Below are 24,102 nucleotides of genomic sequence, written 5' to 3'. Positions count from 1 at the left end.
ACCAAAGGAGAAGGGGAAAAAACAGCCTTCAAAGAAGAATAATGAAATACCTATCTTCCTCTGCAGTCCACTGGCCCTTTATCACATTATGAATCTGGTGCCCTCTGTTTCTATTGAGAGTATGGATTTGCTTCTGATTTTGATTGTGAGGCCTCATATGTTCAGGTGAGATCTCATGGTGATGAGCATACCCAGTTTCCATAATATTTGCAAAATACCCAGCTTCATTAGAAGAAGATTCTTGCATTTCCTCGGGATGGCTCATATATGTCTCCTCTCCATGGTTGTGGAGATTATTAGTTGTAATCTCATCAGCCATGGACATTTTTCCCTACTTCAACACTCCTTTCAATGAGAGATTGAAATTGGTATGAGAAGAACAACACTTGTTTCTTCAGCTGCTTGCTGCGATGAGAGTAAAATGGCCATTTATGTCAATATCCCTAAACTTTCAAAAATTTGAGGAATGTTGTAAGAAAAATCATAATTATGAGTTAGCTAAGATTGACCATCATTAATAAGAATTTATGAGGGCCATTTCTAAAGCATCCCATTCCACTCCAAAAATGGAGAATTTATATAGCTCGGTCAAAGGTGGAATCTTGAAAGGGGGAAGTTTGAAAAATGGAGGTCAAACAAAAGAGAGATATGAGACATATGGCCTTGTGAGAGCATAGCATAACATAACACTAATTACAATACCGTATTAGGAAAATTATAGAGAATCTTTCTGAGGAGTCCTGCAAATCCTGGAAGTGGGCCACATTTCTGAGGAGTGGGAGGAGGCGATTGGTGATCTCACCCGAAACGCTCTCTGTTATGAAGTCGCGGAGAGAGTTGGTGCCGAACTTGTAATTTGCAACTCGTTTCTGCAATTTCCAAGCGTCGCCATCGGCATTGAAAATTCTGGTTCCGAGCAAATCATGCAAGCGGAGGCAGAAATAATTGCCCTTTGAATGATGACTACCTTTGTTCCGAGACGCTGAAAGGTGATGGTGTTGGAAGGAGTGTGTCTGAGAATTTCCGTTAGCCATTCTAAAGGTGCTAACTGTTTACATGTTCTAAAGGTGCTAACTGTCTACGTTTAGCCTTGAAATCTTTAAGGTAAAAACCATGAAAAAAATAAGATGTCTAGATCTTAAGACCATTTTATTTGATTCCACTGCCTGCAAATTAATTAATGGATCTATCAAGAAAAATAGAAGAAGTAAATAAAAAATCTTTCGCCCAATTGAAATTTGAAACATGAAGGTAAAAATATATTCATAGGTTCTATACCTATTATCTGAATGTGTCTTCCGTTAATCTCGTTCCTTGGAAGCTGCAATTAATCATGAATACCCACAACTACTATTTTAAAGGAGGCATAAGATGTTAAACAAATTTAGATTAGAAGAGATTCTTATTAAATATTAGTTTAATTTCATAAAATAAGTTAAATATGTTAAGATTTACAGCCTATCATATAAGAATAAGTTAAACATGCACATTAGTTGTAAGAAAAATCAGAATTATGAGTTAGCTAAGATTGGCCATCATTAATAAGAATTTATGAGGGCCATTTACTTTGTCTTCTTGTCATTTAACAATAAATGCTATTAAGCATCCCATTCCACTCCAAAAATGGAGAATTTATATAGCTCGGTCAAAGGTGGAATCTTGAAAGGGGGAAGTTTGAAAAATGGAGGTCAAACATATGGCCCCGCGAGAGCATGTCTAGACATATGGCCCCACGAGAGCATAGTATAACATAACACTGGAAAATTATAGAGAATCTTTACCAAGCTAAGCATTACTATTTCAAGGCATGACACCATGTTCCCAGCTCACACAAGTGCAGTAGAAATTGACGTTGCCAACTCACACTGAGAACAACAGAAAATGACATGCAAAACAGAACAAAAATGACACGGTAACTAACCCTCCATCCATTCATGCCATCATCAATGGCGGACTCAATGTCAATCCATAACATGTGTACGCAACTTAGACTTTAAGCATCAGAAAAATTAGTTTATCAATCCATATTTTGACCCAACTTTAACTTTTGTACACGGAAATAATAAAACCTAAACAAAATGTATATAAACCAACAATACAATATTAAACTCTCGTTATAATTTGAAATCGAATAGCCACCAATAAAAATATATTTCAGAAGCAGTTGTTTACTTGATTAAGTAGACCTACTATGTCATGCCCAAAATTACTAGTAAAAAAAAAAAAAAACACTAATTTTTTTTAAAAAAAATTTGTTGTAATTTAAACAAATAAATAATTAATTAAGTTAAATCAACGATTATATATTTATACTCCAAATAAATTTAAACCCATATTTAAATCAATTCTCCTAATAATCCACTAATCCCTTAGTACATGATTAAATAAATATAGTTCAATAACCCAATGCAAATGTCAATAATTAAAATGTGAACTAATTATAAACTTTTTGTTGACTTTTCTACTCATAAAACTTATATTATGTTTTATCCGGGAAGTCGTATTGGTATGTTTGATAAGGTGATCATAGAGTTTTCGTTGAGGATTACACTTCTAGTGTCAACTATGACCAGTTACTCTCTTTTGGAATTCAAGATTTATACCTCCAAATAATAGGATAAAACATTATCTCTTCACTGACTCAATTAATCATACAATTAAAAGTTGGTTCGATATGAAACAATCAATATAATCCTATTCACTTAATAATTGAAATATATATATATATATATATATATATATATATATATATATATATATATATGTATATATATGTATGTATATATGTATGTATATATGTATGTATATATATATGTATATATGTATATATAAATATATATATACATACATATATACATACATATATACATACATATATACATACATATATATACATATATATATATATATATATACATACATATATATATATGTATGTATATATACATATATATGTATATATGTATATATGTATATATAAATGTATATATACACACATATATATATGTGTATATATATATATGTATATGTATATATACACACATATATATATATATGTATATATATGTATATGTATATGTATATATACATATCTATACATATACATATATGTATATGTATATATACATATACATATACATATATGTATACATACATATATATCTTAGTCATTCCAAATAAATAAAACGTTTGCCAAACTCTTCCATTTATAATTTTTGTTGTTAGTTTACCAAACTTCTAAGTGAGTTCTATCATTTGTTTAGGTTGATTCAACAATATATTCAATACATACTACTATTGTCATAAGCTTATTGTTTTCTTTCTATTTTATTCTAATGACTAATAACAAAGACTCATTAATTCCAAAATATGCTTGCTTCAACTTAATTAACCTCCAAACATAATTTAAGATCTATTAAATTTGAAGTAAATCAATTAACTCATTTCCCGTAACACTTACCTAAAATTTGTAACTACACATGGCCTACTTTTTTATACCCCTGATTTACTCACTCCTTTACCAGTTCGACCTCTAAGGAATATGGTCACCTGCCTATGCAAATATAGTTTATTTGAAAAAGATGACTGAAGGATTTTCTTTTATTACATGCTGACAGGCCTGACACAAGAGTTTTTTTTTTTTATGTTTTGGCTCAGTGTACTCCTAACGCTTTTCAAGAAGATCACGTCTCTTACCTCTTCCCAAAACGCAGGTGCTTCAACCAAGGCAAGATCTCATTAAAAAAAATTGTTTCAATCTGCAATGAATGCCTTGCTAGGCGTGAAGGGATGTTAGAGGGAGAGTTTTAGTCTTGTCAGGAAAGCTACTCCTTGTCCCCTCTAATTTAGACTAGGCTCACGCCAAGTGGGGAGTCTCCTTGCTTTTTAACTTTTACTTTATAGTTAATTCATAATGCAGGGACCATTGTATAGCCGCTAGGACACATTTCCTTATGTTATTTTATTATTTGTTTTGGGCTTTTTTTTTAAAAAGGGTTTAAAGTGAAATAAGGATAGGAGTTACCATAGGGTATATATTAAATTAGTGTTAGATGTCTAAGCTGAGTTGACATGTCCTTGTTACTATGCATGTAGGCATATTTTATGCAGTTTTGGGGTCACGGGTTTTTAATATATATATTTTTTATTTATTTATTTATTTATTTTTTCATTAACCCTTCAAATCTTCTCTTGAATAAAATATCACTCTGTAATCTAGGAGGGGATTAGTTTTTCTCCCCATGCATTTTCCAGACAATGAAAATACACACTTCCAGGTCTAACTTATTGTTCACTCATATTTGCATCTTAGTTATTATTATTATTATTATTTATTTTGACTCTTACTTAAGGTTGGGTGACATGGAAACTAAGCATAGCATTGAGTATTAGTGCTAATACCAATAAATGATTAAGGCATTGAATATAATACTCTATTGAATTATACCAATATCCATTTGTGTTTTAAATCTTGAGAGTCAAATCTACTATCTTTTTACATGAGCAACCATAAGTGAATGCATCTTACAACTATTATTCAAAATATAATTATGATTGTTTCTAAACATGAAACTCTCTCATATATGACTATGAAGAAAATCAAGTATTCTAATTGAAACTAAGAACATAAAGATAGAGTCTTATAATGCAAATAGTTATGAGAACCTTCAGATTACTTTCTTTTCTCCCATGAACTCATACCCCACAGTAGTATATACAAAATGGCGATTTGCTTTTATATCCCAATACAACACAAAAAAAACTATACTTTTACAAATACAATATTTGATGCCATGAAAGACAATATCTCCTTTCAAATAAATGACAAATCCCTTCTACTCTACTATGCAATCATTCATTGAACAATATGGAGAGTTCTCCATTACAGTTACAAGCAAAATAATAAGTTTTATCTTCATGAAATGTCCATAAGATGATCATACCAAGCTTGTTTCCATTGCTCCCTTGAGCACAAAATCTGCATATGTAACAAAAAATAAAGAAGCAACAATGACCATGGGTGCTTTCCACCCAACCATAGGCCTCCAAAGAGACCACCCCCATGCTAGGGGAACAAGGGTCAAACTGGGTTGCACACATACATCACAAAATTTTGCATGAAGACACAACACAAAACACAATCCACACCCTTCCATGGCTTGCACAATGATTTACCATTGGAATCATAAAATGTTGGATGAAGGTGGGCTCTTGAAGGAGGAGAAATTCATAAGTATCATATTGCCAATACATTTTGCCTCTCAAGGCCACCACAACATAAACAACATATTACCACTGCATTGCCTCTTAATGCCTTCAAAACAACCATCTTCTCCTCATCCACCAAACCTCCTTGTACCTCCCAAAAAACAAGATTCATGGCCATGAAGGAGCCCATGCTCCATAATAACAACCTCATCATGAGGTAAAAAAAAAAAATTTCTTTCTCACCTGAAATGTCAAACCCAACTTATGCCCTTCACCCAAGGCTTCTCTGCCCTCCGAAAGGTGAGTGAAGGCTTCACACCCATAATCACAATCAACACTCACATTCAAACAAGAACAATCAAAAAAACAATGAAGAACAACAAAACAAAACCAAGAAAGGATCTCCAAAATCACAAAACACATTCACTTTCCATTCCAACAAAAACAAAACCAAGAAGGTGAACCAAGAAATTTACAAGAACATCACACATTCTCACATTGTCACCATACATAATCAATGCTCATAATGCAACAAGAACACCACACTTTCACACAATACCCAAAAATCCATATCACAAGATTTACAATGCAAATGCATACTCTATTAATGAACTCTCACACTTGCAGATTTGTTTAACCATGCTAAAAGCAAGAAATGAGAAAGAAACAAGTTTTGAGACACCAACCTTGGTCCAAGCTATGGTAAGGATAGTTGTAGTAGAGCTCCCTTAATCTCCCTCCAAAACCTAACAGTCTCTAAAATTAGAGAGCGGGTAGACACCCCACTAGTTTGGCCAAGACCCTCTAATAAAGCCTTCTCACTAACTTATTTTAGCAAAAACAGTAAGCCACTACTTCTTACAAACTTTTCTCTTCTAACTTTTCTATTTCTGACTAAGTGGGAACATGGATATGACAACTCCAAATTCGAATTTATGGAAGAATGCATGGGTAAAGGGGCCCTCTAGGTTGTCTAGGCACTCACATGGTCAAAATTAGGCCTCTAACTTGTTGTACTATCATATGGACAACTTATTCTCACATAAAAGACACTTAGGGACCACCTAATGACCCCTAAAAACCCGAGCCAAGTCCAAATTCGAATTTCCTTTGATTGAGACTCCTCATGGCATTTTTCTATGTGAGGTTAACTTGGGTACTACATTGGGGTCAGGTTTGGGTTAGGTTACTTCTTGCCAAACCCCTAATGACATGGCATCTCCACATGGACAACACAAGTGTCAAATGACACACACAAAACAACACATTACATTAAAAGTGACTTCACTCCAATAATACATGAACTAAGCTATTACACACATATACAATTCACATACACGAAATAAAACACATTATAATGAGGTTTGAATCTTTTCCACTGATTCAACCTTGGCTATGTCATGTTTGTACTAGTTTGAGCCTTAATTCCCCTTTAAACCCATGGTCAAATTCCTGCACACTAAACTCAAGCATCAGTAGTCCAAGAAAATCATGTAAATAATAAGTACATAAGTGAAATAATCGTTATCTCATTCAACATTAGACTTGCATATATTTCATCATCTCAGTTTAACTTTCCCTTCCTTAATCATTTCAAATATAACCTTCAAAATATTAAAATATTAAAACTTACATATCACATTTCGACATTTGAGTTCCATACCTCATTCTTCTTTAATTAAATTACTTTTTCTAATAATTTCCATGTAAAATGCTCAAAATACTATAACATCAAACTTTACTTATCAACATAACATGGTCAATTTAATATTCTGAATAACTTGATAGTCTTTTTTTTTTTTTTTCTTTTATCATTGCAACAAGATGCTAAATTTCACAACTATTGAATCCCTATGTATGCGGGTTAGGTCTCAATGCATAACAAAATTTATCTTTTAACTCTAATTTCAACTTTAAACATTACATTCTTACATTACAAGCATTTCTACCATTCAATTTCTAAATAGAATCATTAAATGCATCAATTAGGTCATAATATCCAGAGGTAATTATGGATCATCAAAATGCAGATATCTAAATGACATAACCCTACAGTCTCAAAAGTGTATAAATACATAGGATTAAAATCACCATAATGCAATTATCTCATTGGTACTATGACGGATCGGGTGAGGCCTCACATACTAGTCCACATACTTATTTAAGAATCGCCAAAAAGAAAAAAAAGAAAAGTGTATTAGCCGTTTCCATTGGTTCTAGATTTTATAGTGGAAAAAAGAAATCATTAAAAATTATCACGTGGGTGTGAAATTTTTACAAAATGGCTACAAAACCCTATAAGCTTTTGACCTAAATTTAAGCCTGCAATTGCAAATTGACTTTGATGGGAAATGTTATAAAACTGTTTGGGCTGACAACTTTTCCACTCAATTTTTTTTTTTTTTTGGGGGAGCAAAGATCCCACATAAAACCTATCACAAGAACATGCTCATTCCATCAAATTTAACCATAGCTTCAACAATGTTGGCATAAATAGAATTACTGGAATTAAGCAACCAACAAACATGATACTTTGAATTAGACCAAATGTGATTAAGCATTTTAGAGGCTTCCCATTTTGCAGACATGTCTATCATCGTGCACTTCCTTCTCTTCACTAGTGGATTATCTCTACATTTATTTCATTCAAACTTCTGTAACGTGGCAAACAGTTCCTTGAATTTGATTTTCATCATGTGCAAGACAATCTGCTAAGGTTCTTGCATTTGAATGGGTAGAAGTGGCCAATGTCTTCTAAATTCTGAAATCATTGTGTGGAGCTCAAAAAATGCCAACATTGTGAATGATTCAATCGCCCCTATTTTTATGAGAGGTCAAAAGATCCCTGCCCTTTAGTAAAGACATACACCACTCTGTCACACATTGTTTTTTGTGATTCTTTTATTCATTAGAAACATATTCTACCACAACAAATTATCAGAGAGCCATAAAATATATCATAAATGTTCTTGATTCAATAGGGAGAAGGGAAAACCTTGTTTGGGTAAGGAGGGAGTTTTAGGTAATTTTTAGAAGTCATAGCACTCGACAAATCCATATCAACAGCCTCTATTGAATTTGAGGGATTTTGCATTTTGAAGACATATGCTTAGAAGATGTAAAATTTGGAAATAATGAATCTATACTTGTAAATGTAAGCAATGCACTTACCTTGCAAACAATAGTCAGTTTTAGATTCAGAGCACTCAAACCACCTGGACGAAGGTTTGGATACCCAGTAACGAACTGCAAAAATTCTCTCTATAGGTTTGGTGTGAATTGCCCCATGATCTCAATAAACTTCACATAATTAAGAAAAAAATATGTTAGGGTATTGCAGATCTAGGGTTTTCAAAGTCTCAAAATCTAGCAAGAAATAAACACACTCTAAACATAAGAGTTGGGAATGTATAACTCATGTCCACTGCATACTCACATCGAGTAGTGTATCCATTGTCGAATTTGATGTGGTCCCTTAGCATTTGATCCTGCTAAAACATTTTATGTTTCAAAACTCAAACATTGATAGAGATTATGATAAATAAAAATCAATTAAACTACTTCATAGTTCATACTTACCTTTTATAAGTCACACACACCACATATAAGTGTTTCCAATTCCTCTTCTGAAAATAATTGCAAAGTTGAGATGGGAAACACCTATAAGCAATGGAAACAAGCATTCAATCACCAAAAGCTTTCAAAGGTTAAGATAGGTACCAAAAAATGCATTTAATAATTTGGACAAGTGGAAATTTAATCAAATCAAATCTAGAATCGGTTCTATAAAAAATGCTGAAGCCAATAGATCAAATTGACCAAATCTAGAAATGCTTCCGCAAAAATTACCAAACCAATAGATCAAATTGACAAAAACAAACCTAGAGCTAGTAATAATGAAAGGTCACTCACCTGATTTGGGTTCAAGTGAAGACATTGAAGAACAAAGTTCAAAAAACACTAGAGAATTAGTAAGTTAAATAAAATTAGAAAGAAGAGAATTAGCAACATAAGAGTAAGAGTAAAATAGAAAGTTTATATAAAAAGGGTATTATTTGAAATAAATTTTGAAAAAGTATTGTTTATAGAATAATTCTAAAAAATGACTTCTATCGAAAAAGCTCCCATAAAATAGAAAAATGTTTGGGCTAACAACTTTTTCGTCGAAATTATTCTTTTTAGGAGCAAAGCTCCCAGATAAAGCCTATCGGCTTAACTAGCAGTTGCATGCTTTTGTGTATGCAACATTAGCTGATAGGAAATATGATTTTACATAGAGCTTAGAATAGAAACATCAATGTCACAATTTATACATCAAAAAAATTGAATGCACCATATGTAATTTTTATCTTGATATTCTACATATTGTATAAATATCATTTTGAAACTTTGTTCTGTACAACAAAATTTAGTATGCAAAGAACATTAACAATAAGAGAAAAATTCACAAACTAAAACTAAATTCACATATATCCTTAGACAAAGAAAGCAAACAAAAAATGCAAACCTCAAAAGAGAAAACACTCCATGCTTCCTTGATTTTGTAGATGTGTCCTTTGATGTGGATGTATGCTCAATTGCTTGCCCAATTGCTTCAATGGTGGAGATGGGTAATGAAAAATTGGTAGCTTTGTGAGCTCTCAATTTCAAATTATAAGGGTAAGATTGATGACTTTGGTTCTCAAAATAGCATGGTAACTTTAGCTCAAAGATTGTTGATGAATGGCTTGGGATGGGATTCAATATATAGGCCAAGGGGTAGAGGGATGGATGGCTTAGATGCAAGGATGGGGAGATGGTTAAGGAGGGTTAAGATGCACTCAAAGGGGAGCACATGGATTGTGCTTGTTTAGCACCAATGGGAAGGTGACACTTGCCACAAGGAGGATGAGTGTGAGAGGGTAGGGTAAAGGGTAGGTTAAAGGCATGATGAGTGGGGTTGAGTATGTAAGAGAGATGTAAGAGGAATGAGTATGGAAGAGGGAAGAGTGTGGAAGATGGATGTAAGAGTCATGAGTGGGCTTGTAAGAGTCTTTTATGGTTTGAAAGAGCACTCATGACTTGGTGGTTGGGATTTTTGAGGGGAGACTTTGGTTTGGTTTAGGAGAGTCTTAAACTTGTTTAGGGAATGTGACAACATTGGGGGGTGGATTAGGTTTGGGTTTAGGATTAGATTAAGGATGTTAGAGATATGCAAGTGGATGGCATTAATGAGAGTGGGTGAGTTAGTGGCTAAGCTTGGTTAGTATGGGTGGATGGGGTGGATTAGGCTAAATGGAGGATTAGGGATAGGTTAGGGGTTTTTGGATTTGACAATTTTATTTATCAAATAGATTTATTTAATAAATGGGGGTTTTTGGAATTAGATAGAAGAATAAGATTTAATTGATAAATAATAGGTTTATTTGATTTATCAATTGGGACTATAGATGATTTAATTAAATTAATCAGCTAGGGATGGCAAAGGATTAATTAAATAAGAATTTAATTAATGATGCCTTTAGAGATGGCTAAATTAGATTACCAAAGCAGTGTAATCAAATTTAGGTGTCTACATTTTGCCCCTCTTTGACATAGTGTTGAGACAACACTATTTCAAAGAAGTTCAAATGAAGACGACACGAAGAAGATGTTTTAGCAACAAGGTTGCCCCAGTCTCGGATAAGAAGAGGAGAGACTAGACTTAGATGATGCCCCCTCAAGAAGGTGGCAAAGAGATAAAAGAGGCTCGAGGCTTCTTGAAAAGTGCAAGAATCCGAGATGAGCAAGGGGACTCAGATTGGCTTAAGAGAAGAGGTTTAGTTAGCTCAAACTCTCACTATGGGAGAATGATAAAGGGAAAATTAGAGGCACAAGAGTAAAGCAAGCTTAAGACTTTCCAGGATTGTGGGGGGGGGGGGATGGAGAAGCGGAGCGCTATAAAAGGAATTCATGGATAGGGTGATGAATGATGGAATGATAAAACTGATGCAATAGGATTTCAAAGAGTCAGATTGGCAGAAGATGGGTTTTTGAAGATCCCTAGGACTAGGACTGTGGATCTCAAAAGATGAGGCTTTGTGGATTGATTTGATTGGTGGATCCCTAAGACTAGGATTATGGATCCCTAAAGCTAAGCATGAGGAGTGATCCAAAGAATATTGATGCATAAGCTGGGATAGGTGCTGGATATGGATGGGGGATAATGGAGATGAAGGGAATCCATTGAAGCTTTTTGAGCGGGGGGATACTTCAAAGAGAAGTACCACCATGTAGTTGAGCACTAGATTTGTTATAGGACTGTTGGTTAATTGCCAAGGTTACCAAGAACATCAAGGATTTTTCACCAACCATCCAAAGGACTGACAAACTATCTCGAAACAAACACGCAAGGATTGCCCCCAGTATCACACATGAATCCCAGAGGAAGCAGCATGGAAATGACACTAGGTAACCCACAAGTAGAAAAAGAAAACAAGCGAAAGACATGATCAAGACCTCACGCTCTGATTGCCCCATTTGTAGCATACCATGATATGGAAGATCATGGCAACCTTGAGGAGGGAACAAGGAGATTGCTTGGAAAAGATATTTCAAGACCCAAAATAAAAGATTCCAAATCAAAAGAAAGTGAAAATCCAAAAGAGAACCGTTTGCCAACAAGATGGGTAGGACGAGGTACTAATGGACCAAGATCAGACATGAGAAAAGCTATATCCTGCAAGGACCTATTGGAGAGCACCTAAGTTGGTGGATTTGGATGAGTGATGTGTCTGGAAAGCTGAAATAAGAAGGATAACACTTTGGTGATAGGAAATCTAGCTAAAGGATGCATTGGAATAGCTAACCAGGGGTTGTGCGATGTGTGCAAGATGTTGATCAAGGAGGAACTGACACGAAAGCTGGATAGATACAATAGTACTAAGCTTAAAAGGATGTACAAGCTGACGGACCAAGATATGTTACAAATGTAAAAGTTTGTTCATGTTTGGGGTTTGTGAGATGGAAATGTTTGTGAATAGGTGGATAGTTAGATGGTTTGCGAAAAGCTTAAGTGAAAATGGGGTTCTTTGTGTGCATGTGATAGGATACAAGCTAGGAGACAAGATTATTTACAAGCTGGAATATGGTACAAGCTTTGGACAAGATTCAGATATACAAGGTATGGTACAAGATTTACAAGTTATAACACAAGCTTGGGAACAAGATTTTACAAGCTGAGGTACAAGATTTTACAAGCTGTACAAGAGGTATTTACAAGCTCCATTAGATTTTGGATATTTGATTGGAACACCAAGGGAACAAGCAAGTGTGTTTATGGGATGGTGGGTGGATGGATGAGGGATAGGATAGTGATAGATAATGGATTAGTCTTTAGTACACAAGGTGCTTGATTTACTAGGTTTTCACCAAGGTACCTATCCAAGGCACTTGAATTGCCAAGTTTTCACCATTGGACACTTATTTCTCTTTACTATTTTTTTCTATTTTTTAAAAGCTAGGTATACCAAGGATCTTCAAGCATAGAACTTCTTGAGATGAATGATGTTAGTAGGATCATTCAAGAGTTCTCCTTTTGGTGTAGATAGCTGATAGGCTCCAGAGCCAAAGGATGCACTGACAACATAAGGACCAAGCCAGGTAGGTTCAAACTTGCCTTTCTTTTCTCGATCTGCTTGGACTTTCATATTTTCTTTGTGGACCATGTCACCTAGCTAAAAGTGTTGTGGGAGCACCTTCTTGTTGAAATTCCTTTTGAGACAAGTTTGGTAGATTGTGAGATGGTTATAGGCTTGTTGTCTCTTCTCGTCTAAGAGATCTAGCTGGGTGAGTTGAGCTACTCTGTATTCTTCATCTCAGATTTTCCCTCGCAAAGATATGCGTAGTGAGGGAAGTTCAACTTCTATAGGTAATATCGCTTTGGCACCATAGACTAAGGAATATGGATTTGTGCCTATGGATGCAGGGAAGAAACTTCGATAGGCCCATAGAGCTGGATTTATTTGTAGGTGCCAATCGCAGCCGGAATCATTGACAACTTTCTTTAAGATTTTGAGGAGGGTTTTGTTAGTTGCCTCTACCTGGCCATTACCTTGTGGGAAATATGGGCTAGTATAAGGAAACTTGGTAACAAAGAGTATAACCATTTCCACATAACCCATAATAGATCTAAAATAAACACGGAATCAAAATCCACATGCAAGAGAATAGACAACATACCCACAAAATATGACACAAGATATACCCTGGGAAACCCTCATTGAGGGAAAAACCCAGACTTCAAAAGCATCCATCATCATGTATTATTCAGCAAAAAATACCATTGCCATACAACCATGGAAGCCTTCATGGCCATAGCCACAACTGAGAAAACCATGTGAACAAGCATGAATCCACACATCCCATGCCATGCTTTCAACCTTCACAAATGCTCCCTTGGCTAACCTGTCAAGCCTTGTCCCACTCGACTCTTTCCTTTTGTCTTCTCCTTGTCACTCTCTCTCTTTTTGTCCCTCTACAACAACTACCCTTGTGGCTGCTTATATAGTAGCAAGTCCCACAAAACCACCAAGTGGTATTACATAAACCATGTGCTACCTAACCCACTGACCCCACATTTAATATTGGGCATTTAATTCTTTTCCCCAATATTAAATAATTACATGAAATATTTTCACAATGTTACAATACAACTCATCAAGAATATTCCATGGGAATCTTTACATGTTGAACGTCCATCTAGGTACAACATTACATAATAAAAATAAAATAATAAAATAACAATATTATGCAATGTGTGCAACACCCATTATCTCAACAATCTCCCACTTGTTGTATACATTGCATAGGGTCAATCTGTAGCCACATAGATAAACAAGGGAACAATCCCTCCCAGCACATCCACCATCATGGATCAAAATACACCAAGTGCTCCATCCTGGTACCCGCAACAAAATCAAAGTATCCAGCATCTCAAACATGAATGATCTCACCTCATATTATGCCACTCCCACTGGACATACATAGAAGCCATCCAAAGAGAAAGCCACCCAACCTGTTGCATTAGAAGATCATAAAATCCTATACCAACTGAAATTCTAAGCACAAAAAACCTGATCCAAAGGTAATCACATGTATCCGTAGTAGTCAAAAATATCCATAGCTGAAATAGCACCCACAGCAAAGTGCCAAACCCATCCAACTATCCATACCTCCAAAAGGTATAACAAGTGAATCTTATATCACTGACATATCCAATCTATAACCTGCAATCACAAGCCTCAAGAGCAATACCTGCCACATATATACCAAGAAGCTCCCACTGCAAAAGATAATGTCAAATCTATAACCAATCCACTCAACACATCTCAAAGAAGTGAATCCATGTAGTATCAAGGACATCCACAATACATAAATTGATATCCTGCAAGAACAACTCTCATAACAAGTCTCCAATGCTCTCCCAAGTTCTCCACAACCAATAGAGGAAAGAGATAAAGTAATAACCATGTCATCTCTCACATGACATACATGAGCACAAACCAGTGATCACAATCTCTAACCAATCTCAAATCCAATGTAGGTAAAACTGAACATCCAAGAAGATAACCAAGACTAGAGAAACCATGCAAATCATAACCTGTATCATGTCCTTCTACACACACCTCTAGATGTAAACTATGCAAGTATGATCTCCTCCATAAAACCCCAAAAAAAGAAGCCTCAACAACACCCAAACCATATCTTATAACTAATCATGGATGTAAGCCTCTCACAAGAAGATCAAACTCAATAAAACCATTCCTAAACCAAGGAATAACCATTCCTAATCCAAGGAAAAATGCCCAATGTAAAACCATCTCCCAAACTCAACCAACATAACAACATATGCACATGGAGATAACCAATGCTAAACCATCTCTCAAATGAACCCTCCAGAACTAACTCATGTACCATAGCTCAAGATCCATATCCATGAAAGACAAGCACAAATGTAATGCAACTGAGAGAAACAATGAGCTATACCTCTCAAGTAGCAAACCACCGAGTAGACCAAGAGTGGGGAATGAGAATGCTCATCAAGATACCCAAGTCTCCAACCAAGACTCATCTAAGAACAATCTCCTCTCAAGTCCATATCAGGTGACTGCCCCTCGGACTTCCTACTGAAACCATCAACCGTCCCAACAAATACTTCTCTAATCCAAGAGAAATCAGCATCACCACCGTCTTTAAGTATCCATGAGCACCTGTAACCAATCAATCCATGCCAACTCCAAATGCAACATAGCAATATCATGAAGTATCCATCTTATGATCAGTGTACTCAATACCAAGAAACTAAACCAAGATCAATGTCAAAGTTCCAACCATGGCCTCAAGAACATAAACATGACAACATGATCTTACCATCTCAACCAAAGAGATAACATGCTCCACATGAACATACTATAACATGTCACAACTCTAAATGCGTATCAAGAGTATACCATGACATAATAATGAAACCATCTTTATACCAAGGATAACATGCCAAATAAAAGCATAAACCACACCTTTTGCCAAAAACCCTGTGAGTCCTCAAGATGCAACCATCTCCATTCACCATGAAGAAAACCATCTCCACACACCATGAAGAAAACCATCTCCACATACTAGGAAGAACCATCTCCATACACCATGAAGATAACCAAGAACTCCATGAGTCCTCAAGATCTAACCATCTTCAAACACCATGAAGATAACAAGTGCACCATGCAAATGTCAAAGACGCTTCTGCAGCAACAGGATCTAAGACAAACCTCCAACATCTGCAAACACTCAATAAATATATCAATGCCAACAAGTCCCACTCAACTATGGTACCAAGTCACCTATGGCATCATAAAATCCATCCTCTCCAAACCAAGAAGATATAAACCAAACCAGGAACTAATCCTGCACTGTCACCCCATCATTGTCACAAGCTCCCACTAAACTGTGTATCCAAGCTATCCATGACATCATGATGAAAAAATCCATCCTCTAACCATGAGAATCAACCAAGGCATCAAACTAACAAAGAACTCAAAGTGCACATCATGAGCTCCTCAAAAGAAACCAAATAACCATGATCCTCAAACTAAGAAGATATACCACCATAACTAAATCAAAAAATCCAAGCTAATGAACATCAAGGATGTACCTGTATATCCAATCATGTCATGTCAAAATCTATGACACCATGATCACATCCATGAACCGAGCATCTGGCTCTCAATATGTCCAACCTGTCAGCATAGTCAACCATAATCCTCCACCATGACTGTCCCTGGTAACAACATCTCATCCCTTCTACATGAAGATAAAATCAGTAAATCATGTGACTCAGGGCATAGACAACCCAAATCCAAGCCACCAATCTGAATATGCATCAATAATGAAAGATCAATGGGCAAAGACAACCCATAACCAAGCTATAAATGCAACCTATAAGTATAGACCGCTTACAACACTGCACAACTTGTAGACCCAACAAGTCATCATGCATATCCAAATCTAAACACTAATAACCATACCATCATGAGACCAATCTGAAATATGAACTGAGTATACAATGACATCAAATCTTAAATCTCCAATACCATAAACTCACAATGTTACCATTGTCAAAACTGTTTAGATCAATATATCAACAAATAAATCATGTCAAACCTACACCAAATTTGAACCAATTTGTAGAGCTCTCTAAGAGCTTTCCGTTGACTACTTGAAGTCCAAAATCTGACTCTGTATGCCCAAGTTATGCCCTAATCTGTGCTCAAAATAAACAACATCTAACTTTAGGGCTCTGAAAACCTAACAAAATGTCAAAATCATAGAACCAAACCTACACCATATTGTAGTGCTCTGAATTATCTTTCCAACGCCTGTAAGAACTCTAAAATCCGATATTCTGAGAGAAAGTTAGGGCCATTTTACTAAGATAGTCTTTTTACCATTTTCAGTACGATTTTTCATTTTTTATTTTTTCAGTGACGAAAATTTCGACGGGATTAAATTTGACGGCCATCATGGGCTAAAACCAAAAAGCTCTTTCATTTCCTCTAAACATGGCCAAACTAGGGCATATTATATATCAAGTTTTATGGAAATGTCGACCCGGATCTAATGGCGAGGTCTGTTTTTACCCAAGAGGTCATTTCTGCATGCTACCCCCAAAACAATCATTTAAATGAAACATCCGAAAAACGCTTTTGTCCAACAATTTCCCATGCCCAAATATTTCAACATCCCATCATAACAGCAAATCCAAAACCCTCAGATTTGCAATCATTCATATATCTTGCCCGTTTCTTTTATCCTCTCATGCATTCCCATGGATTCAACCTAGGGTTACAATAATGAAAACATAGCTCTGATACCACTTATAAGGAAACTTGGTAACAAAGAATATAACCGTTTCCACATAACCCATAATAGATCTAAAATAAACACGGAATTAAAATCCACATGCAAGAGAATAGACAACATACCCACAAAATATGACACAAGATATACCCTGGGAAACCCTCATTGAGGGAAAAACCCAGCCTTCAAAAGCATCCATCATCATGTATTATTCAGCAAAAAATACCATTGCCATACAACCATGGAAGCCTTCATGGCCATAGCCACAACCGAGCAAACTATGTGAACAAGCATGAATCCACACATCCCATGCCATGCTTTCAACCTTCACAAATGCTCCCTTGGCTAACCTGTCAAGCCTTGTCCCACTTGACTCTTGCCTTTTGTCTTCTCCTTGTCACTCTCTTTCTTTTTGTCCCTCTACAACAAATATCCTTGTGGCTGCTTATATAGTAGCAAGTCCCACAAAACCACCAAGTGGTATTACATAAACCATGTGCTAAAACCATGTGCTACCTAACCCACTGACCCCACATTTAATATTGAGCATTTAATTCTTTTCCCCAATATTAAATAATTACATGAAATATTTTCACAATGTTACAATACAACTCATCAAGAATATTCCATGGGAATCTTTACATGTTGAACGTCCATCTAGGTACAACATTACATAATAAAAATAAAATAATAAAATAACAATATTATGCAATGTGTGCAACACCCATTATCTCAACAGCTAGAAAAGTGGTGATGGATGCAGAGGAAAGTGCATAATTCTTCCATGTTGAGATTTTCAAAGTTACCTCCGTGGTCAGTAAAGATGGTGGATGGGATGCCGAAGCGGCAAACAATGTGGTACAAGATGAACTTGGAGACCTGAACTCCTATAGTTGAGAATAGGGGGACTACTTCCACCCACTTAGTGAAATAGTCTATAGCTGTTATTATCCATTTATGTCCATTACATGGGAGAGGTGTGATAGTTCCAACTAGATCAAGGCCCCAACAAGCGAAAGGCCAAGGTGGTGCAATAGGCTATAGATCTTGTGCTGGAGCGTGCACAAGATTTGTGTGCTACTGACATGGGAGACACTTTCTGACAAAGTCACAGGAGTCTTCTTCAATGGTAGGCCAATAGTAACTTTCTTTAAGGAGTTTTTATGCTAGGAAAATACCACTCGTGTGGGCACTGCAAAGTTCAGAGTGTACTTCTTTTAATGCCATCACGGCCTCATTTTTATCTAAACATCGAGAGAGAGTATCGTGATAACCCTGACGATATAGGGTATTGGCTATGATAACATAGCGAGATGATTTTCGAATAAGGTTTTGGCATTGGGTGTGTGTGAGGTGAGGGGATATGATACCATCTTGTAAGTAAGCGTGAATTTCATGGTACCAAGGGGATTGGGGACCAACCAAGATACAAACACGATTTGAATCCTCATTCGCATAAGTGGGTGTGAGGAGCTGCTCAACTAAAAATTCATACTGTGTAGCTTCTTGGGGAATTTCCAAGAGTGAGATGATAGTGGCCATGGCATCTACTACCTTATTCTGCATTCGTGGCACTTGTGTAAACTGTAGCTTTGTAAAATGTTGGGTCAACTGATCAACTAGCTCTTTGTAGGTTAATAACTTTTCGTCTTTGGTTTGATATTCATTTAGGACTTTCTTGATGATGAGCTGAGAATCGCCAAATATTTCTAAGTCAGTGATATTCCATTCTATAGCTATCTTTAATCCTGCAACAAGAGCTTCATATTCTTCTATATTGTTGGTGCTAGGGAATTGTAGCTTGAAGGCTTTTGGAATATAATCTCCCTGAGGTGTAACTAATAATATTCCTGCCCCTAATCCATGAGATGTGTATGAGCCATCAAAATAAAGCTTCCATGGGTGTTGTTCTTCAATTAGGCAAATATGCTCGTCTAAAAATTTTGTGAGCAAAGGATATGCATCTACTAGAGGTGCATCAGCTAGGTGATTTGCTATACCTTGCCCTTTGATTGCCTTTCTATCCACATACAGGATGTCAAACTCACTTAGTAGCATAACCCACTTTGCTAGCCGACCTATGAGTGCTATTCTAGAGAGCATATACTTGAGAGGATCAATTTTGGATACTAGTTGGATGGTATGACTTAGCATGTAGTGGCAAAGCTTTTAAGTTGAGAAAACAACTGCCAAACAAGCTTTTTCCATAGGAGTGTAATTGAGTTCATAACCAACTAGGGTTCTACTAATATAGTAGATGGTTCTTTCTCTTTTGTAGTCATTGAGCTGTGCTAGAAGTGCCCCTAGAGTAGTAGGTGTTGCTGATTTGTACAAAATCAAGGGACGACCAGGAACTGGTGGAAGCAAGATAGGCGGATTTGCTAGATACTGCTTGAGCTGATCAAAGCTACGTTGACATAAAGGATCCCACTTGAAGTTCTCATTCTCTTTAGCAAATGTGAAAATGGTGTACACTTATCTGCAAGCTAGGAGATGAAGCGCCAAACAGATTGAAGCTTTCCCTGGAGAGAGCGAAGCTGTCACAGTGTCTGGGGAGGAGGCATGTCTAAGATAGCCTTGACCTTTTGGGGTTGATCTCTAAACCTCATTTAGAAACTATGAAGCCTAAAAGCTTGCCAGATGTGACCCCAAAGACACACTTATTGGGATTTAGCATGAGATGATATTGGGCTAACCTATCAAAGACTTTCTCTAGGTTAGCGAGATGATCCATGAAGGTGTCAGATTTGACTAGGATATCGTCCACATAATCTTCCTAAATGCTATGGATAAAATCATGGAAAATGGTTGTCATAGCTCTTTGATAAGTAGCCACAACATTCTTTAGGCCAAAAGGCATCATGGTGTAGCAAAAGGTTCCCCAGGGGGTAGTGAATGTTGTCTTATGCTGATCCTCTTCTACAATCTTGATCTGATTATACCCAGAAAATCCATCCATAAGGGACAAAATTTCATGTCTAGCTATAAGATCTACAATCATATCTATGTTGGGCAAGGGAAAATCATCCTTTGGACAAGCTTTGTTAAGATCTCTGAAATCAGTGCAGATTCTGATGTCACCGGAAGGCTTAGTGATAGGGACCATGTCGGAGATCCACTCTGAGTAGTCGATAGGTCAGATAACCTTAGCAGCTAACATTCTTTCTAATTCAGCTTTGACCAGTAATGCCACCTTGGGGTGCATTTTTCTAAGCTTTTGTCTGACGGGCTTGATCTTTGGGTCGACTACAAGATGGTGAACTACAAGCTTCGGATCCAATCCCGGCATGTCCTGATATGACCATGCAAATTGGCCAATATTCTCTCTTAAGACCTCAAAGAGGAGGTTGGCTTGGTCTTGTGATAGGGATGCAGCAATGTGAACAAGTCTAGGGATCTCTAAAGAACCGATGTTGACTTCTCCAGTATCCTCTATTAGAATAGATGACACCTCTGGACGATTATTTTGAGGAGGCAATACTAAATCCTCATGTTCTACTTGTGGCTCTGGATTTTCTTGTTGAGGGGCTTTCTTCATTGCATTAGCTAGTCCTGGTTTCTCCTTAGTTCTAGTTTTGGGTGCATCAAAACTAGGTTGGGGATTTTCTCCAAAATACCCCTTGGGATCTAGCTTATAGATATAGGTAGAATTTGGCTTTGTCTTCTTGTGAGGTGTTTTAGCTCCCATGAATCTTAGAAGCACTTCCTCTTATGTGAATTCATCAATGTGTATAACACTTGGTTGGTCCCAATCTATGAGTTGTGGATGAGCGAGTGGTAGGTCAATGAGATAGATGGATAGTTCTTCGAGAACAGAGTCTCCTAGGAAGATTTGGTCTGGGATATCATCGTAGGCTCTCTTTTCAACTTCCTTAGGAATGTCTTCAATTTTGACAAGGTCATGGTGGATGTTCAAAAAAGCATGACCATTCTCGTTGGTGCCCCAAATTGTGGGTATGCCAAAGCCAAGACCTGACTTCATTTCCCACTTATGTGCTTCGATGGGACATTGCATGCCCCTTTCTTTTGGTCCTAGTCCACCTCCTTGATAGTTCCATTTTTTAGTGATGAGCTTATGTTCTTGGGGATACTTCTGGTTGAAGTGATCAAGGTGTGCTTGATTTCTTGGAGGTGCATCCTTATGTAACCAATTGTTGATATCTGGAGTGAGCTCATCATGAAGAGTGGTTTTTGAGGATACAAAGGTTGTTGGGCCAAGCTATTTGTATCAAGGAGGTGGAATCTCCTTAGCTTTTTGATATGTCGGCCGTCCATGGGTATGTGGATCAAGTGGGATTGCTTTGATAGAAAATGCATCTGACAGACTATATTCTCCACAACCTTTGTTGTTGATCTTTACGGTAGATAGGGTGGAGGCGAGGATGGTTTTTGCATCATTACAAGTGTGGGATAAGCTAGCGATGGCTGTGCTGATGTCTATTCTAGGGCAATGGTTTGCATATGAAGCTTTAACCGCAGTGCAGTAAGCAAAGGGTTCTGGATCAGCATGGATGGTTACCTCAGTGCCCTGATGCATAAATTTGATGCACTGATGGTAGGTGGATGGAACGACCTTCATAGCATGAATCCATGGGCGACCAAGGAGGATGTTAAATGGTAGGTTTAGATCAACAACATGTAAAACTATCCCTTGGATGGCTAGCCCAACCTTGATTGGTAGCAAAATAGTTCCTTCTGTGGTTCTTTCCAAGTTGTCATAAGCTTTGATGGTGATAACTTCACTGATCATATCTACCTCAGTATACCCAACTTGTTTTATGAATTTTAGGGTGCAAATTTTCAAGGCTGATTCACTATCTATCATTACTCTTTTCACAGTGAAATTGGATACCATGATTTCTATGCAAAGCGAAAGGGTGTGATCTGGCTCGACTGCAGGTATGTCGGTGGGTTTGAATGATAGGGCACATGAGGAGGATAGGTGTCCGACAAGATTATGAAATCTAATAGCATTGATATCAGAAGGGACACGGGATTCTATAAGAGCACTGTCAAGGATGTCTTTGTACACAGGACTAGTGTGGAGAAGGTCTAAAATGGAGATTTGGGCTGGCATGTTCCCAAGGAGTTCCAAGATATTGTACCGGCTTTTTCATGGAGCTGATGGTGCTGATGAAACTGGTGGGCCTGCGATCTTAAATTGCACTCTTCGAGTGGTAACTGCACACTCATTGTCTGGTCCTCGAATATTGATAACATTGATAGAAGGTTCTTTCTTAGATATACAACCTATAAGGCTAGCATAGTCTATATAGGATGAAGTGTGGTCATTGTTCTTCCCATGTTGTTGTTTTGGCTAGCGGTTGTTGGTGTTGTTTTGGATAGGTTCTTTTCCAAGATTTTGGATGTTGTGTGGAGGAAAAGCATTTTGATAAATTTGTAAGCCTGCATTGGGAGAGGTTTGGGCACCAATAGTGATTTCTTTTCGATCAATGAGGTCCTACACATAATCTTTCAGTTTCATGCATCGGAGGGTGGTGTGACCGTTTACCCTATAGAACTTGCAATACTCATTGTCCTTGTACCATGCAGCTTTGGATTGGCTTGGATCAATTTGCTGGGTAGGAGGAAATTTGATGAGGTTTTCTTTAGCCAATTTCTCAAAAATAACATCCAATGGATCACCAAGGTGTGTATAGTTTCTAGGTGCAGGTTGGAATCTGGGCCTTTTCCCTGCAGCTAAATTGATGGCATTAGCTTGATTTTTAGACCCTTGAAAGTTGGGTCTTGTATTGTGGTTTTGATAGCTTTGGTTATTCCATTGTTGGTAGTTGATAGCTTGTTGGTTGTTTGGTTGATATGGTGGGTTAGACTGGTTTTGAGAAGGACCAACAATATTTACATGTCTGGTGTCAGTAACCCCATCTATTGCAACATGCTTGTTTTTGTTCCAATACCTAGACTTGTCATTGGAATGTGATTGATTTTGGTTGGCCTCTTTGTAAATCTTGACCACACCATCTTTAATGAGTCCTTGTTCTAGGATCATTCCTTTCTTTTTGATATCTTTATAGGTCTACAAACAGTTCATGGTCATGTGGTGAGCCAAACTGGGATGGGCATTATCAATAAAAATTTTCACCACATGGCGTTCCGACAAGCTGCAGGATATGCGGGTGGTAAGGGTTTGCCATCTTTGCAGGTATTCAGCAAGGCTTTCTCTACCTTTTTGTTTAGTGTGGACAAGGTCAACTATTCATAGCTCCGTTTCAACAACATGGGCATATTGGGCTACAAATGCCTCAGATAATTCAGCAAAGTTTTTAATTGTGCCATAGGGGATTCTGTAAAACCATTCAAGAGCTGGTCCAGCCAAGCTTTTGGGAAAAAGGCGCAAGAGGAAGACATCATTGTATGCCACATCCTGGCAGTGCATGTAAAATTCTTTGATATGTGTGACAGGGTCTCCTTTTCCTCTGAATTTGTCAAATTTGGGTACATCAAAGTGTTTAGGAAATGGTGTCATGGTAATGGCTCTATCAAATGGGTAAGGACACACATTCT

This window comes from Cupressus sempervirens, chromosome 5 (assembly GCF_028749045.1).
Source record: "Cupressus sempervirens isolate cs-2001-9-10 chromosome 5, ASM2874904v1, whole genome shotgun sequence".
Taxonomy (NCBI): Eukaryota; Viridiplantae; Streptophyta; class Pinopsida; order Cupressales; family Cupressaceae; genus Cupressus; species Cupressus sempervirens.
This window is presented reverse-complemented; position numbering follows the sequence as displayed.